The sequence below is a fragment of the Rhinatrema bivittatum genome, chromosome 9 (assembly GCF_901001135.1).
Source record: "Rhinatrema bivittatum chromosome 9, aRhiBiv1.1, whole genome shotgun sequence".
Classification (NCBI taxonomy): domain Eukaryota; kingdom Metazoa; phylum Chordata; class Amphibia; order Gymnophiona; family Rhinatrematidae; genus Rhinatrema; species Rhinatrema bivittatum.
In genome coordinates this window covers 235,619,351-235,636,747 of record NC_042623.1, presented here as the reverse complement: position 1 = coordinate 235,636,747, position 17,397 = coordinate 235,619,351, and the positions used below count along the sequence as shown (strand labels likewise).

Genomic DNA, 17,397 nt, shown 5'->3' with positions numbered 1-17,397 from the left:
TTACCTGGAATATCTTGGAATCGATATCCACTCCATGGGTGAATCCTTGGCACCGTTCTTGGGCAGCCATGGGCGGGGTGCAGTGTATACATTAAGGAAAACAAATTTATCAGGAAGTAATTTCTCCATTTCCTAGCATGTAGTCAGATGGACTCAGGACCAATGGAATGTACAAAAGCTACTCCCGGAAAAGGAGGCTGCCCACGGTCTGGTTAACACCTCCCTTGCAAAGACTGTGTCCTCGCAGGCCTGTACATCCAGGCGCTAGAACCTGAAGAAGTTGTGCAAGAAGGACCATGTCGCCACTCGGCAGATATTGACAGGAGACAGCAGTCTAGCTTCAGCCTATGAGCCCGCCTGAACCCTAGTGGAATGAGCTTTAACCTGAGAAGGTAATGGTTTCCTGCCTCAAAACATAGGTTCCTGTGACCACCTCCTTAATCTAGTGAGCTATGGTAGCCCGAAAAGCTGGTTCGCCCTGCTTCCTTCCACTGTGAAGGTCTTTTGGACCGATTCTGAAAGTTCCAGATATGGCACCAAAAGTCTACCGGCATTCAAATGACAGAGGAAGCGATATTCTTTTTTTTTTATTTTTTATTTATCAGTATTTCAATATTCACAAGCAACAAACTTGCAAAGAAATTACAGCGCTATTCAGAAAAACTTATACATTAGCAAGTACGTAATACATCTTACTTCAATTGCAGCACTGATAAAAAAATAAAAGAAATAGAAGGGCTCTGAAATATGAGCGTTACAATACAAGAAAATCAAAAGGAAATGGTCAGTAGATGAAATTCAACAAACATTACTCATTGCCAAGACAAGCTAGGGGTATATTACGTAAGTGAATCCAGGAACACTCTTAATTGAGAAGGGTCAAAAAAGATATAATTCTGATTTTGGTATTTAATAAAGCATTTACATGGGTAGAGCAGTAAAACCTGTGCCTCCAAATGTATCACATCAGTTCGCATAGTTAGAAAATTTTTTCTTCTAGATTGAGTTGCTTTACTGAGGTCAGGATAACACCAAACCTTTTGGCCATAGAATAATGCCTGTCTATTGTGGAAAAACTGCCTAAAAATATTACTCCTATCAACTAAGAATGCAAATGAAACTAGAAACGGTCTTCTTCTAGCAACCAAAGTCTCTTGAGACATCTTAAGAACCTCGGAAATGTCCAGAACCGGCAAATGACTTTCCACGTCTTCGCCGGTATCCATAGCCTGAGATAGGTAATAAGCTTTCGTAACTACTGGACTATTGGAATCAGGAAGCTTCAGAATCTGGGAAATATATATTTTAAACAGCTCCATTGGAGAGATCAATTTAATCACAGGAAGATTCAATATTCTCAAATTATGAGACCTCAAACTGTTCTCTATATTTTCCAGCTTTTTATTGTTTACCAGTTCAGCTTGTACCAAATTATGCTGTACCTTCTCAATGCCCACCAATCGTTGCTCCAAAACCGATCTTTTTATTTTGATGAAATATATTAGCGTTTGATGCCTCCTGGTTTTTAATTTCCAGAGTAATTTTAGATAAGGAAATGATAGAGGCTTCTAACGACTTTAAGGCAGTCTAAATAGTAACTAAAGTCATCTCAGAAGGGGGCTGAATATTAACTTCCAAACTGGGCATTCCAGGAGTAACTGCACCTATCCCCATAGCGGTTCCTGTCCCATTCTCCATACCTGGAAGTGACAGATGATTTATCATTGTTCCTATCGGCTCGTGCAGTTCAAGTCCCCCTTCACTACCTACATGGGGTTTAACTTGAATGGCTCCTTCACTCCCGCTGATTTCCTGCGGGGCTTCTTTGGACAGTCCAGGGTCACAACTCCCCGGAGATCCTCCGAGGTATCCGCTCTCACTGCCCGGTCTCTGCTTATTTCTCTGCATGGCAGTTCAGGCCTTCTTGGCACTCCGGGGCTCAAATGATATGTCCAGGGTCAAAGGGGACGGTGCACGCCCAACAACCGACCCCGCAGCGACCAGCTCTCCCAGCATATTTGTTGCCATGAAAAACTCCCGATTCGCGGCTGTTAGGTCTCTATGGGAGAGGAACTCAAATCAGCTCCCTCACTCTCGCCTTCCTCTTCGTGTGAGGCATCAAGTCATGGAAATCTGAAACCAAGGTAATCGAGTTGGAGAGCTTTCAGCCAGCGTGTCTCACCAGGTGGCCATCTTGAGCCCAGGAGGCGGTATTCTTTTGCATCCTTGTGCTTATCTAGGGATGGCAACAAAATGGACTTATTCAAATGAAAACTCCGAGACTACCTTGGGCAAGAAGCTGTAATGCTCCTGGAGTCATCCGGAAGAACAGTTCCCGACACGACAATGCCTGCATTTCAGAGATGCGATGTGCAGAGCAAATAGCCACCAGGAACACAGTTTTCAAGGTTAATAAACACAAGAAAAGACTGTGCAGCGGCCAAAAGGAGGGCCCTGCCAAAATTCCACAAGTGAACCGGCCACCATAGGGGTGGCCGGAGGTGCTTCACCCCTTTCAGAAAATGGGCTGTGTGCAGATGAGCCAACCGGCTGGTTCCATTCACCTCACCCCAAAACAGGAGAGAGAGCTGCTACCTGGACCATCAAGGAGTTAAGGGTCAAACCTTTATTCAGGCCATCCTGCAAAAAATTCAGAATTAGTGGGATTTTGACCACCCGAGGGGGGACACCACGTTCTTCGCACCAGGCCTCAAATACTCCAGACTCGCACATACTCTAGGGACATAGAGAGTAATGTGGTAATTACTGCCGAGAATATCCTCGCTTCAAGGGCCAGACCGTAAGACAGAATCCAGTTGGATCATTGTGAAGGACTGGTCCCTGCTGTAGCAGGCCCCTGTGTGGTGGGAGGCACAGGGGGGTCTCTACCAGGAGTCTCCGCATTATGCCTGAGCCAATCTGGAACTACTAGTAGGACTAATCTCCTGTAATGCTCGATTCTGCGAATGACCCTGCCCAGCAGGGGCCACACAGGGAAGGCATATAGCAAATCTTCTTCCAGCCAGGTCTAAATGAGAGCGTCTCCCCAGGGACCACAGATCTCTTCTGCAACTGAAGAATTGGGGAACCTTCACATTGTGGGATGTGGCCAGCAGGTCGATGGATGGGAGACCCCAGCTTATCTACTATCAGCTGAAAGGCTTTGGCCAACGCCCACTCTCCTGGATCCAGACTCTCCCTGCTTAGAAAATCTGCTCTGACGTCTTTTCCTGTGATGTGGGAGGCTGAGATCATCTGTAGATATATTTTCACCCATTCAATAAGGAGATCTCCTGTGACACTTACTCTTGGTTCCACCCTGGCTGTTAATATAGGCTACAGTCGTTGCGTTATCTGAAATTACACAGACCGCTTGACCCTGGAGTCTGTGGCTGAATTGTAAACATGCCAGTCTGACTGCCCAGGCTTCCAGGCGGTTGATGGTCCAACGTCCCTGTGCCTACATTTCCTGACAGTGAGCTCCCCAGCCCCGGAGGCTCGCATCTGTTGTGAGGAACAGCCAGTTTGAGGACAGTGGTACACCCCTACTCAGAAGTGCTTCCTGCAGCCACCACTGGAGCCAAGAGCACCCTCCCATCAGCAAGTGGAGGCGAATCGAGTAGTCTTGAGACTGCGAGTTCCAACATGACAGCACTGAGCGTTGAAGTAGTTGCATAGGTGCCCTCGCCCATGGCGCTACTTCCAGGGTTGCCACCATCAAACCGAGAACTTGAAGATAGCTCCACACCATCAGGCATATCATGCTCATCAACTGACACACTTGGGACATCAACTTATTTATCAGCCTGTGTTCAAATGGAGGAAAGAGAAAAAGAGGCTAATCCCAAGCTTTCCTTATTACTCTTCATTTGCAGCTGCCAAACTGTGAAGGAGAGAGCTACCAGCTTTCACCTCTGAATCTCCCAGGCTTTTTTTTTTTTTACACTACTGGGCTTACTGTCTGCTCAACTGAAGGAGACCTTGCTCGCACCCCAGGAGTGCCTTCTTTAAACCTGCCCAATATGGGGCAGGCCACTGTGTGCATGAGAATACCTCTAGCAGCTGCTGGAGACAGAATACTGGCAGGCTACCATCTGTGCAGGTCTATAGGTGATGACCTCAGCCAGCTGGTATTCTCAGTCTCAATCTGCTGGTTTGAGTACATAATGCACTTGTGTGGACTGGCCAGCCTGTATAAAGAGGAATCTCTGGTTCCCTTTCAGCTTGTCCTCAGGCAATTCATGCCTCTTGGACTCACGCAAGTATTTCACAAGTCGCTCCAGATCCTCACCGAACAGAAGCTTGCCTTTGAAAGAAAGATTGTAGAGCTGTGGTTGCTTACAGAGCTCCAGAGTGCCCCTGTGAACAGAGGGACCCACAGTGGCCGAACGAGGTGCTAATGGGCACAACACAACACCTGCGTGCCACACACATAGCTCATATAAGGCATCCACTAGACAGGCTACTCTAGCCTTTACACCAGTGCCTGCTTAGCAGAGATCGAAGCCCCTGCACGTTCCAGCTGGTTACTGCACACAGCACCCCATGTGCTCCAGCCAGAGACCTCCAACATCTTCAGATCTATTTCCAACTTCTAGTCCAGAGCATCCTTCAGAGCTGCTACCCCTGGAAGAGTAGTCATTTTTGTTCCTGCTGCAGGAGCTCCAAAGCATCCTCCAGCAGAAGGTATGTTTGCTATTGTTCTACCCACCTTCAACACAGCCAGAGAACCAACTTAACAGCCAATGCAAGGGGAAAGCAGTTGCTTACCTGTAACAAGTATTCTCCTAGGACAGCAGGATGTTAGTCCTCCCATGTGGGTGACATCATCAGAGGGAGCTTGGCCTGGAAAACTTGTCAAAGTTTCTAGAAACTGACTGGCAGACTGAGCATACCCAGCCTGCTGCTATCCACGTGAGGTCCCCCTTCAGTCTCCTAACAGCAAAAATACGAGTGAGAAAATAACATAACAAACTGAAGGTGAATCTAACATTGTGGGGAAGCGGGTGGGATTCCTGAGGACTTCCATCCTACTGTCCTATGAAAAGAGCTGTTGCAGGTAAGCAACTGTGCTTTCTCATAAGACAAGCAGAATGGTAGTCCTCACATGTGGGTGATTACAGAGCTCCAGAATGCCCCCAGTGAACAGAGGGACCCACAGTGGCCGAACGAGGTGCTAATGGGCACAACACAACTGCGGCGTTGTGGGAAACAGGGACAGTCTGGCCCCACCAAGGGCACGATGAGAACAGTTGGGTTCGGGATTAGAATAGATTATGCAAGACAGCCTGGCCAAAAGTGCTGTCCTGGTGACAATCCCTGTCTAGATAGTAGTGGGAAGTGAATGTATGGAGAGAACTCCAGGTCACCGTCCTGCAGATTTTGGCAACAGGGACCTCCTGCAGATGGGCCACTGATGCCGCCATAGCCCACAGTGTGAGCCTTCACCCTGCCAGCCAGCTAGCTGGAGACCTGCCTGCTGGTAGCAGAAGGCAATGCAATCCGCTAGCCAATTGGATAGGGTCTGCTTCTACACTGCTGTTCTTAGCCTGTTGTCAAAAGACACAAAGAGCTGGGTGAACTGTCTGTGACTTGCGATACAGTCTAAGTAGATAGAAAGCGAGCGCCCTCTTGCAGTCTAGGATGTGGAAAGCATGTTCCCTCGGGTGGGAATGAGGCCGTGGGTAGGATGATTGGTTGATGTGAAAAGCAGTCACCATCTTGGGCAGAAATTTTGGATGTGTGAGCAGCACCACACGATCATGGAAGAATTTTGTGTAGGGAGCACACGTAACCAGGGCCTGGATCTCACTCACCCTGCAAGCGGAAGCAATCGCCACCAGCAACATAACTTTCCAAGTGAGGACCTTCAGGTTGCAGGACAGAATGCCGCATGAGCCTCGCCAGGACGTTGAGTGCCCACTAGGTTGTCGGCAGGCAAAGCAGGGGCTTCAGTTGGCCCGACCAGTGGCTGGACTGAAATGGGCACCCCCAAGACCCCCTCGTGGTAGGCACTGAAGTGTACTCAGAACAAGCTGGGCTGGAAGCCAGACTCTGACAGGTGCCAGAGGTAATCCAGCACGTGGGGGAGTGGGCAGGAGAAAAGGTCCAGTCTGTGGCCTCCGCCTCAGATGGAGAACACTTCCACTTGGAAGCGGTAAGACTTCCGAGTGGAAGGTTTCCGGGATTCAATCAAGACCCCAGAGACCCTGTCCGAGAGCTGCAGGGGCTTGGAGGATCATGTGCTCAACATCCACACCATGAGCGCCAGGGCCCAGAGGTTCGGGTGGCGCAAGGTGCCCTGCGTTTGCGATAGGTCGGGGGCCATCCCCAGCGGAACCAGTTCGCTCATGGACAGGGCCTTGAGCAGAAGAAACCACAAGTGCCTTGGTCAGGAGGGTGCTTCCAGAATGGTCCCCCCTGTCCTCTTGCAGCTTCATCAGTCTTCGAGAGGAGTGGAATTGGGGGGGTACATGTATAGGAGGCCTTGTTCCCAGTGAAGGGAGAAGGTGTCGCAGGTCGAACAATTCTTCCCCGGGATCGGAACATGCTCACCTTGTGATTGTGGGGAGAGGCGAATAGGTCCAAAGCTGGGGTGCCCCACTCGTGTGGTTGGAAGGACCAGCTGAGGCGGTCCACCAACATGTGTAAGTGGCCTTGCAAGTATGTGGATCGCATATACAGCCCCTTGGAGCGGGCCCAATTCCAGACCTGCAATGCCTCCTCGCAGAGGGGAAAGGAGCCCGTGCATCCCTGCTTAGGGATGTGATGGTGATTCTTTTATTTCACCTCCGTGAATGTGTTATATCAGATGTCGTCCTATCCTGGTTTAACAACTATCTTATTAATCGCCGTCAATTCTTTAGATTTAATCAGAAATCCTCTTCTCAATTGCTAAAAGCAGGGGTGCCACAAGGGTCTGCATTGTCGGCGATGCTATTTAATCTATATCTGGCCCCTATTGCCAAGTTGTTGGCTATCATTACTGATGGATTCAAAATTTACGCCAACAATATACAGTTCTACATCAAGGTTCAAAACCCCTGGCAGAAAACAGTTGACACTCTTCAATTTTGTATTGACACCATAATTGTTGGTTGAAGCAAAATAAATTGTCATTAAATACTAATAAGACAGATTCAATTAATTCACCGATCTCATTCTAAAGCACATCATGATGCCATTGTCATTGATAATATTTCTTTTCCTCTTGATAAACCCATCAAGTCTTGAGGTTAATCTTGACTTTTTCATTTAAACCACAGATTAGATCTATGCTTAAAACAGGTTTTTTAAAACTTTGGCTCATTGCAGGACTACGACATCTACTTTTTGACCATGATTTGCTTACGGTCGTACGCTCGATAATTTTTCCTAACATAGACTATTGTAATAGCCTAATTATAGGACTACCCAATTATTACTTAACTCTGCTGCTCGGCTTCTATCCCATACTAAACGCTCTAAACATATTTCACCAGTATTATGTAAAATGAATTGGTTACCTGTGTCTGAGCGAATTGAATTTAAAATTGCAATGCTCATTTTCAAATTACTTAATTCAGATTCATTACATTGGTCGAATGCATTGTTGCGCATTTATAAACAGACTAGAGGATTGAGTTCCTCTCAATTGAATCTCCTCGAAATACCTTCAGTGTGTCAAGCACATTTGTTTTTCACTAGAGAGACATTGTTTTCTATTGCTGCCCCAGCGCTGTGGAATCTTATTCCATTCGAACTGCGTTCCTTGGATAATCTGAAAAAATGCAAACATCTTGTGAAAGATTTCCTACTCCATCGTGCCTTTAATGTCTTCTAAAAGTCTATTAGTTTTGAAATTGATAACCTCCGTATCCTATATGAGAGGTATAGGAAAATTAGTTCTTACCTGTTAATTTTTGTTCCTGTAGTACCATGGATCAGTCCAGACCGTGGGTTGAGCCTCCTGTCCAGCAGATGGCGACAGACCAAAACTGAAAGGGTATCCTATATCAGGCCAGAGCCTACCCTGTAGTCTTTCAGTATTTGTCTCCAGCAGATGCAGGCAGCTCACCCTGCAGTTCCCTTACCTTACTGCTTTACCCTACTCTGTGTGGGTTTCTCTCTCTCTATTTGACTAAGATCAAGCAAGTATTATTTCCTTTTATTGGTTTTTAAAAAAAAAAAAGTTTTTGAAATTACTGTGGCAGTTCAGGAGACAGCGCTGTCTCCTCACTCTTGGGGAGCCTAGGAGAGCTTGCTCCTTGAGTTATCAGATTTGGGGTGATACTGGTGGTCCAGTCACTCCCCCTATACAGCTGCCTTGGGCCCCAGGGATGTTTCATTCCCCAGTTATACTAGCAGGGAAGTTTCATTCTCCTGTAAATTTAAAAAAAAAAACCCAGCAAGATGCTTTTATACGCCAGATATTTAAGCAGCAGTTTTTTAACTCTAAGTCAGTAAAGGGAGCGTGCAGGGTTCGTTCTCCTGCACTCCCTCCTTCTCAGGGCAGCACTGCTCAGCTGATTTTCCCTGTTGCGCGGCAATTGTGGTTTTTTTTCCAGTCATGCCGCGACCTGTTTAACCTGTGGGGAGCCTGCCTCACAGCTCTCCCGCGAAGGGTTTTGTTGTGGGTGCCTACCAGGTGGGGAGGGTCCCTCTACGGCAGCGAGTCAGCCAGCAACCCAGGGGAGGTTGTCTTGTCCCCGGCTTGGGAAATCACGGTAATAGTGGCCATCTTGGGGATCAGTGCAGCTCCCGCTTTGTGGCTGCAGGGGGGGAGGAGCTGGATTTTTTCATTTCTCCAGATTTAAGCCCTGTACCCCCTCTAGATGAGGTCCCCAACTGCCCCTCCTGCCTCCGGGAATTCCAGGCCACATTTTTCCTCAGAATTTGTGTTTATGCACAAATCCTATTTGGCTAGCTTGCAGGAGGAGGAGGAGGAGGACACCCCCCCCCCCCCCCCCCCCCCAGGTTCTCCTCCCACTATGATCCCACAGTTGCCCATCCCACTTGCCCCTTCTGCACCGGATGTGCAAGGCTCTGTGAGGGTTAGGGTGCTGTGCTGTATGGAGCAGATGCTCTCTACAACCTACTATGTGTACAGGCCAAAGCGATGGTCACCACAGTGGCTGCGCAATTGGTCAGCGGATTCTTCTTCAAAGTCTCAGTTGGGCACACTGCTGTTCAACGGCAAGTTGCTTTTTGGAGAAGACCTGGCACAGATTATTAAATCTTTGGGAGAGAACAAGGTCCATAAACTGCCGGAGGACTGCTTGAAACAGATGTCTTTTTTTCCCTACTCGTTCCCGTTTCAGGGGTCAGCGGAGGTCCAATAATAGGGTAAGCCACTCCTGTCGCTGGTCCACTACTCCTGTAACACTAGCCTTGCTGCCCTAGTATCTTGACCATTGATGGACCAGAGTGCCCTATGCTCCATACATAGCACCCCTCACCCCACCAGGACAGGCTCGCTTTGGTTTTGACCACTATCTAATTCAGAACCTCCAAGGCCATCTCAAGGCTCAACCTGGGGCTTTCTGTAAGACAGCAGCAGATGAAAGTGCTCCAAAACTGGATTCCATATGGAAAGCAAGGGCAACTGCAGCGGCTGCATGAGTGAAGGCCCAAGCGATTAATTCCAAAGTAGAAGCCATAGACCCCAGAAACAAATAATCCCAGCCCCTGGGAACAGGACTGTTTGGCAGATTGCTAATCAGGCCCTGGCTTGTGACAATCCACTCCGTGCTGAGAAAAAAAAAAACCACAACTCACAAGCCTGCTGCAGAGACATTCTCCCAGGAACTCCAGCATAGCTGGGTCTTGGGGAAATGTACATACTGGCCTAGGGACTGTAAGTGCTACAGCACTACTGTCATCAACCAATGACAAAGGTCCTCCGATGTTGTGCAAATCAAGCAGTTGTCCAAATATGGAAGGGACCAGGATGTGCTCCTGCAAAAGAGTTACTACCATCACCTCTACAGGTCCTCGCTGCTGTTGCCAGCCTGAACAGCATGGCACAAAATTGAAAATGATTTCTGAGGATCATGAAATTGAGAAACCTTTAATGTGATGAATTGGAATGTGGAGCTATGCCTTGGTTAAAGCTAGAGAAGTCCAAAAACTCCCCCTTACACGCTGCAGCAATCACAGACCTCAACGTTGCCATCCAAAAATGAGGTTGCTGAGCTCCACATTCACTTTTTAAATCCAGAATTGGACAAAAGGTACCATCCTTCTGCAGGACTACAGAATAAATGGAATACTTTCCTGTTCCCTGCTCAACTGGTACTGGTACCATGGCCCCCTGTAGACAATTGACTGAACCACTTGCTTTTTCTGCTCCTAATTGCAAGGGGACCTCCTGAACAAATCTTAACAGATAAGAAAATTCTAAAGCATAACCATGTTCTATCACACTTAGGACCCACTGACCTGACATGATCTTGGTACAGTCTTGGAGAACGGATGTTAACCAACCTCCAATGCATAGAACAGAGGAGCAGGCCAGGCTCACTTTAGTGGAAGGACTTGGCACAAGGAGCTCCCTAACCAGAACCATTTCTGACCTGTCTACAGCCTCAAAAGGACTGATTCCAAGACTGCTGCCTCTCAGCCCTGTGTCTGCCATCCACGTGAAGGATAAGATTGCCTGCAATGCCGACTCAACCAGAAATGAGCCTTTATCACAGAAAAGTCTCTGCTGAGCTTTGGCTTGTCCTCTGGCAGCTTGTGCACTTTTAGTCTCTCCATGAAGCTGCACCAGCTGTTATAAGTCCTCTCAAAAAAAGCAGCTTCCCCTTAAAACACAGAAGCAATCCCACCTTAGTCTTAGACCAACCATCCACAAACCAGTTCCTTAACCACACAAGCCTTCTTGTAGAACCCACCAGACATCAAACACAAGGAAGTGCATATGAGATCATACAAGCCATCCACCCCATAGGCTACAAGAGCCTCAGTACTCAGTAGCTGCTGTGCATCAGCCAGCGTGTTGGATTGTAAATACTGCACCTACCGTGTTTCCCCGAATATTAGACAGCGTCTTACTTTCTTTTTACCCCCAAAAGTCCCACTATGTCTTACTTTCAGGGTATGTCTTATATTGGAAAAAAAACCTGAGTGTTCAAAAAAAAATTATTTTAAATACCTGTCGGAGGGCCGCGTGGGTCCAGGCGGCTGGCGGCGGGAGCCGGGTGGTCGCGTGTTAAATCTAGGTCGCGGGCGGGTGGGCGCTTGTTCCAGGCGGCGGTGGCGGGGGGGGCGCGGGTGGACGCGCGTTAGTTCGAGACGGCCGGCGGGTGGTCGCGTGTTAAATCTAGGCCGGGTCGCACAGGCGCGCATTCATTCACTGCCGGTGGGGGCTGCCTCGCAGCCCCCACCGGCAGTGAATGCATGCGCGCACAGGCCCACAGCGCCTGTGCGACCCCTGTGATTCGGCGCTGGGGGCTGCCGGTGGGGGCTGCGGCAGTGAATGAATTCATTCATCCAGGCGGAGGAGCCGGCTGCTTTCGCCGCTGCCGGCTGCTTTCGGCGCTCAAGGCAGTCACATGCCGTGACGTCACAGCATGTGACTGCCTTGAGCGCCGAAAGCAGCCGGCAGCGGCGAAAGCAGCCGGCTCCTCCGCCTGGATGAATGAATTCATTCACTGCCGCAGCCCCCACCGGCAGCCCCCAGCGCCGAATCGCAGGGTTCGCACAGGCGCTGTGGGCCTGTGCGCGCATTCATTCACTGCGGGTGGGGGCTGCCGAGGCAGCCCCCACCGGCAGTGAATGAATGCGCGCCTGTGCGACCCGGCCTAGATTTAACACGCGACCACCCGCCGGCCGTCTCGAACTAACGCGCGTCCACCCGCCGCCGCCTGGAACAAGCGCCCACCCGCCCGCGGCCTAGATTTAACACGCGACCACCCGGCTCCCGCCGCCTGGACCCACGCGGCCCTCCGACAGGTATTTAAAAATAATTTTTTTTTGAAATGACAGGTACGTCTTACTTTCAGGGGATGTGTTACATTAGCCGACCCCCCTAAAATTCCCACTACGTCTTACTATCAGGGGTGTCTTACTATCGGGAAAACACGGTAGTACAGCACATAAAAACACTACACCCAGCAGTGGAAATGCCCCACAGCAACACCTCAAACATATTCTTGACATGCACTTCCACCTTATCTTGCCTATCCTTAAGCATGGCCAAACTCACACCTGGCTTTTTTTTTTTTTTTTTTTTTTAACTCTCAACTGCAGGATTTGCATCACCTTGCATCTTCTGGAGAGAGAAATACTGACAAATCTCGTGTGGCACCTGCAGTGTCAGTAACACTTCATCTCCATCTGCTGGGAGGCAAAACACAGGTAGCTAGATTGATCTGGATCATACAGGAAAAAATTGTTTTCTATCAAGTCCAGACTGTAGGTTTTCACTTCTAGCAGCTGGTGTGAATAATAGGGGATATAGCGAAGACAGCAGGTGGCATGTTAACTGAAGTAGCATGGTAAAAGCTTTTCTTCCATCTCCCTCTGCTGGTAGGGAGAAAAACCATACATCCTGACTGAGCTGGGTCATAAAACACCAAAGGATAATCTGTAGAAGAAATTAGTAATAAGATAGGAAGGAAACCTGCTTCTTACCTGCTAATTTTCGTTCCTATAATACCACAGATCAGTCCAGACCAATGAGTTTGTATCCATCTGGTGGTGGGAGTGCATGAGAACAAAAACTAAGGCACTGCTCTATCCAAGTGTGGCCCCTGCACATGAAACAGACAAAAAAAAACCCCATTTAACTCCCCCAAGAAGGGCAAACATGAAAGAAATACATTTCAAGGGCCAAAACAAAAAAGGCCTCAAACCTGAAAACCTATCAAATTTGCATAAATGCATTCTGATAGACTGCCTATGTACAAAGGCTTAAGGCCAGGTAAATCAATCTTTCAGCAGTAGCAGGTAAGAACCAATTTTCCTTTCCTGTACAGACCTGGATCAGTGGGATGTACCAAAACCACAATTCACCGGCCCAGAACCCAAAAGACCCACTTGCAGAACACCTTCTCCAAAAAGTGCTTGATCCAGAGCCCTGACATCCAGCAGGTAATGTCTTGTAAAAGGCATGCAGTGAGGACCAGACTGCAGCCCTACAAATCTCTACAGGCAACAACAGCTGACACTCTGCCCAAGAGTGTACTTGTGGCCGCAAGTAAACTCTCAATCCGGGTGGAACAGAACATCCCTTGCCAATTTAGGCCAACCAAATCCTTTCCTTCAGCCAGTGAGCTAAGGAGGCCCTTGATGCCTTCTCACCCTTCTTTGGACCCCAAACAAAAGGAGTTCATGACCTTCAACTAACAAAGGAGAATCCAGCACACAACGAGAAGATGTAGATCTCTTCACGTAGCCAAAGCATGAGCCCATTCAGGAAAACCAGGCAACTCCACAGTCTGATTAAAATGGAAGGCAGACACCCCTTTTGGCAAAAAGGAGGGCACAGTATGCAGTGACACCCTATCCTCCAAAATGTGCAGGAAGGGATCCCTACAGCACAGATCCTGCAATTCTGAAATATGCCTAGAGGAGCAAATGGCCACAAAAAAAAAAAAAAGCCACCTTCAAGGTGAGGTCCTTCAGGGAGGCATACCCCAGAAGCTCAAAAAGGGGGGGGGGGGGGAAGGAATCAGAGCAGCCCTAGGACTAGGTTGAGATTCCACTCCAGGTACGTCTTACGAATCAGACGAAGATGCTTTACCCCTTTCAGAAAACAGGCTACATTTGTGTGACTGGCCAGGGGGCTGCCACCTCTCCGACCTCAGACATATCCTAGGAGCGAAACCTGAATGCGCAGGGAGTTATAAGCCAAGCCTTTTGCAACCCCTGCTGCAGAAGAGCCAAAACCTGAGGAATGAACACAGACAACGGTACTAAACCTTGTTGATCACACCAGGCTTCAAACACCTTCCACATCCACATGTAAGACATAGAAGTCGAGGGGCACCTGGCCTGCAGTAGGGTGGAAATTACCTGTTCCAAATATCCCTTCATTCGTAACCTCCACCTCGCAAAAACCAGGCCATGAGAGAGAAGAGATCCTCCCGATCCGAAAAGATGAGTCCTTGACATAAGAGGTCCGGAAGATGGGCCAGACGCAACGGACTTTTGGTTGCCAGAAAGACCAGATCCACACACCAGGATTACCGGACCAGGATGAGCTTCTATGCGCCGCAGGACTCGTCCAATCAGCAGCCAAGGTGGGAAGACATACAGGAGGATTCCTGTTAGCCACTTGCAAACTAGGGCATCTATGCCCTGACTTCCTTCTTTTGGCTGAAGAACCGATCCGTCTGATTTATGGGTTGCCATGAGCTCCCCATCTAGTACAAATGTGATGGCAAGCCTCCTGTGACAGCTCCCATTCCCCAGGGTCCAGCTGCTGAAGTCCACCTGCACATTGTCCACACCTGCCACATGAGAAGCTGCTATTCCTGCCAGATGAAGTTCAGCCTATGCAAACAGGAGATGGCTGGACTCCTGCTTCCACACTGGTGATTGAGATACAAGCCACTGATGTGGTGTTCTAAGACACAAACCATCCCTCCCCTGAACCAGGGACTGGAAGGCCACAACGCCTTGCAGACTGCTCTCCTCTCTAGGCAATTGATGGACTAATGACCCTTCAAGCAGGGACCAGATACCCTGGGCTGTATGACCCAGGCACACAGCTCCCCTGCCCTGGAGATTTGCATCTGTCAACATAATCATGTAATCCAGGACTTCAAGGGGTATTCCCTTTTGCAAGTTGGCTTCTAACAGCCACCACTCCACCAGCCTGTGGTGACAAAGGCAACTGGTACTGTTCTGACACCAGATTCCACTGTGACGCAAGTTCCCTCTGCAGCCATCTCAGATGAGCAAAGGCCCAAGAGACCAATTGCAACATCGATGACATAGACCCTAGGACTTGCGAATAGTGCCACACACTAGGGATTGGGAGATGCAGTAGAAGACACACCTGCTGCAATTTGCACATCCTGTCCCGTGTCAGGAATGCCCCTGCCCAGCAACATGAAGTGGGCTCCCACATATTCCAGGGACTAGAAAGGATCAGATAACTTTGCCTCATTGATCATCCCACTGAGGGACCGAAGGCAATGGGTCACCCGGTGTACCACCCACACACCATCCTCAAAACAGCCAATTGTTGAGATACTGGTGAACCATCACCTGTTCCTGCAGAGGGCCATTCCCTCCCTGACCATCACCTTGGTAAAGGCGTGCAGGGCTGTCACCAGGCCAAATGGAAGCACTCTGAAGTGTAAATGACAACCCAGAATCTTGAAGCACAAGAACTTCCAGTGATTGCTGAGAATCGGGATGTGCAGGTAAGCCTCAGTGAAATCCAAGGAATTCCCCCCTTCCAGACTGTTGTGATAAAAGTTTGGAGTTTCCATCCAAAAGCAGGGAACCTTCAGTCTATGATTCACCTTCTGCAGGCCCAGAATGGGGCAAAGTCCCCTTTTTCTTGGGAACCACAAAATAAACAGAATACCACCCTGCTCTTGCATCAGTAAAGGGACAATAGGCTGCACATCCAACAAACTGCAGGGTCCTGCCACTGCAGCCTGCTTGTTGCAGGAAACAGCATGATTCCAGGAAAACCTCAGAGGCAGAGAAAATTCTAAGGCATAACCACCGTTTATCATGTCCAGCACCCAGCTATCTGATCTTGGCCCACTACTTGTAAAAATGGACCTGCCCCCGCTCGTCCCACATGAGGAGTGGGTGGGCCTGACTTTATTGGGCAGGTTTACTGGCTCCAGCCCCCCATCTGAAGCCTCCTCTTGCAGGCCTGCTGGTGCTGTGAAAGGACTGTGGGTGAGACGTGGACAGCCTAGCACCAGATGGAGCATTCCTCCCTGATCTGGTTCTTCTGGAGTCCTGAAACTGGGAACGAAGGACTTTTTAAAGGGCTTCCTATCTTCTGGCAACTTATTGCCCTTGGATTCTCCCAGAGAGTTCATCAGCTTGCCCAAATCCTCTCAAAATAGTGATTTCCTCCAAAATAGGAAGATTACATAATTATGACAGAGGAAGCATCCACCGCCCACTTACCGAGCCATAGCAGCCGTGGTCCAGGCAGACGCACATACCCAGTCATAAGGCATCTGCCACAAGTGACTACAGCCTCCAGGCAGGCCGCCTGAGATAGGGACAGGACACAGATTCAGAAACTGTAAGCAGCAAACAAATATGCCCGCTGCATCACTCATGCATACCACTGCCTGAAGGCCCAAGCAGGAGACTTCAAACAAGTGTTTCAGATGCAATTCCAGCTTGCACAGTTCAAAGCACCGCAGCCCCCGCTACTGGGATGGTAGTTTTCCTAGTGGCTGCCAATACCACCGCATCCACCTTAGGACCCTTAAGGTATTCCACATGCTCATCAAGTAGCGGCTTTAACTTTTGCATTGCCCCGCCACCCTTAAGACCTGGTTTGGGGACTCCCACTCACACCTGATGAGCTTCTGAATTTTCTTCGGGATGTGGAAGTGCTAGGCAGCCCCCAGGACCAGGTTCATGTAGCACCTGGGGAACAAGGGGCCACAGCTGCTCCTTCTTGCGCAATCAGACCATGTGGTGAGTTATTGCCTTCCAAGGCAGGATCCACTTAACACTGTCTGCCATCGCCTGCATCCAAGTGCAGGGGGACCTCCCCCTGATTAACAGCTGTGTCATGCTGCAGAGGGGGGGAACCTTCCCCCCCCCCCCCCCCCAACAGGTCTTCAGAGACATCCAAATCTTCCCACACCAAGGCAGCAAAGGAAGTATGATTGTCTACTCTGAGATAAGAATGCTTCAGGGCCCTCCACACTCCCCTCCAGGGATCTGTGCTTTGCAAACTTCCATGCCAGGAATGTCTAATGTATTAAGAGCACAAACTCCAGCAAAAAGCCTCCTGGGGCCAGTGTCAAATCACCACTGGAATCCCAACTCCACAGCCCTCAAGTACTCTGTTCCCCTACCACAGAAGGGAGGGGGGGGGGGGGGTTCATCCTGGGAATAGCAGACACCAACACCCTACCTTTGGTCTTAGTGCTGGCACCTGATTTGCATGCAGCCATAACTGAGGACCCCTCCCACAGCACAAGTAGTGCAAAGTGAGAGGGTGTTCAAGTAGTCAGACCATACCCCACAAGCCTTGCAGGGTTCCACCAGGTACTTCTCTGCTATTGCAGTCCTCCAAGAGTGACCCAAGGGCACTCCCCCCCAGGTGGATCTAGTGCTGCCTTAGAGAACTGCTCTTCAGGCATTAATTGTAATACTCAAACACTAGTCTTCCTTAACATGCCTTACAGCCATTATAATACATACAGAATTCAGCTGCATTTTAACTGACCTGCACTCAATTGTAGGGAACATTTT

At 49.1% G+C, this 17,397-nt stretch overlaps 1 long non-coding RNA gene across 1 annotated transcript; it reads right to left on the bottom strand.

Annotated features, from left to right (window-relative positions):
• Positions 1 to 576: 576 nt before the first annotated feature.
• On the bottom strand, positions 577 to 13,538 carry LOC115099064. The gene is made up of 2 exons (XR_003858676.1): positions 12,616 to 13,538; positions 577 to 7,759 (listed from the first exon to the last, which is right to left on the bottom strand). It is a non-coding gene; the product is annotated as an uncharacterized LOC115099064 (long non-coding RNA).
• Between the last annotated feature and the right edge of the window lie 3,859 nt (positions 13,539 to 17,397).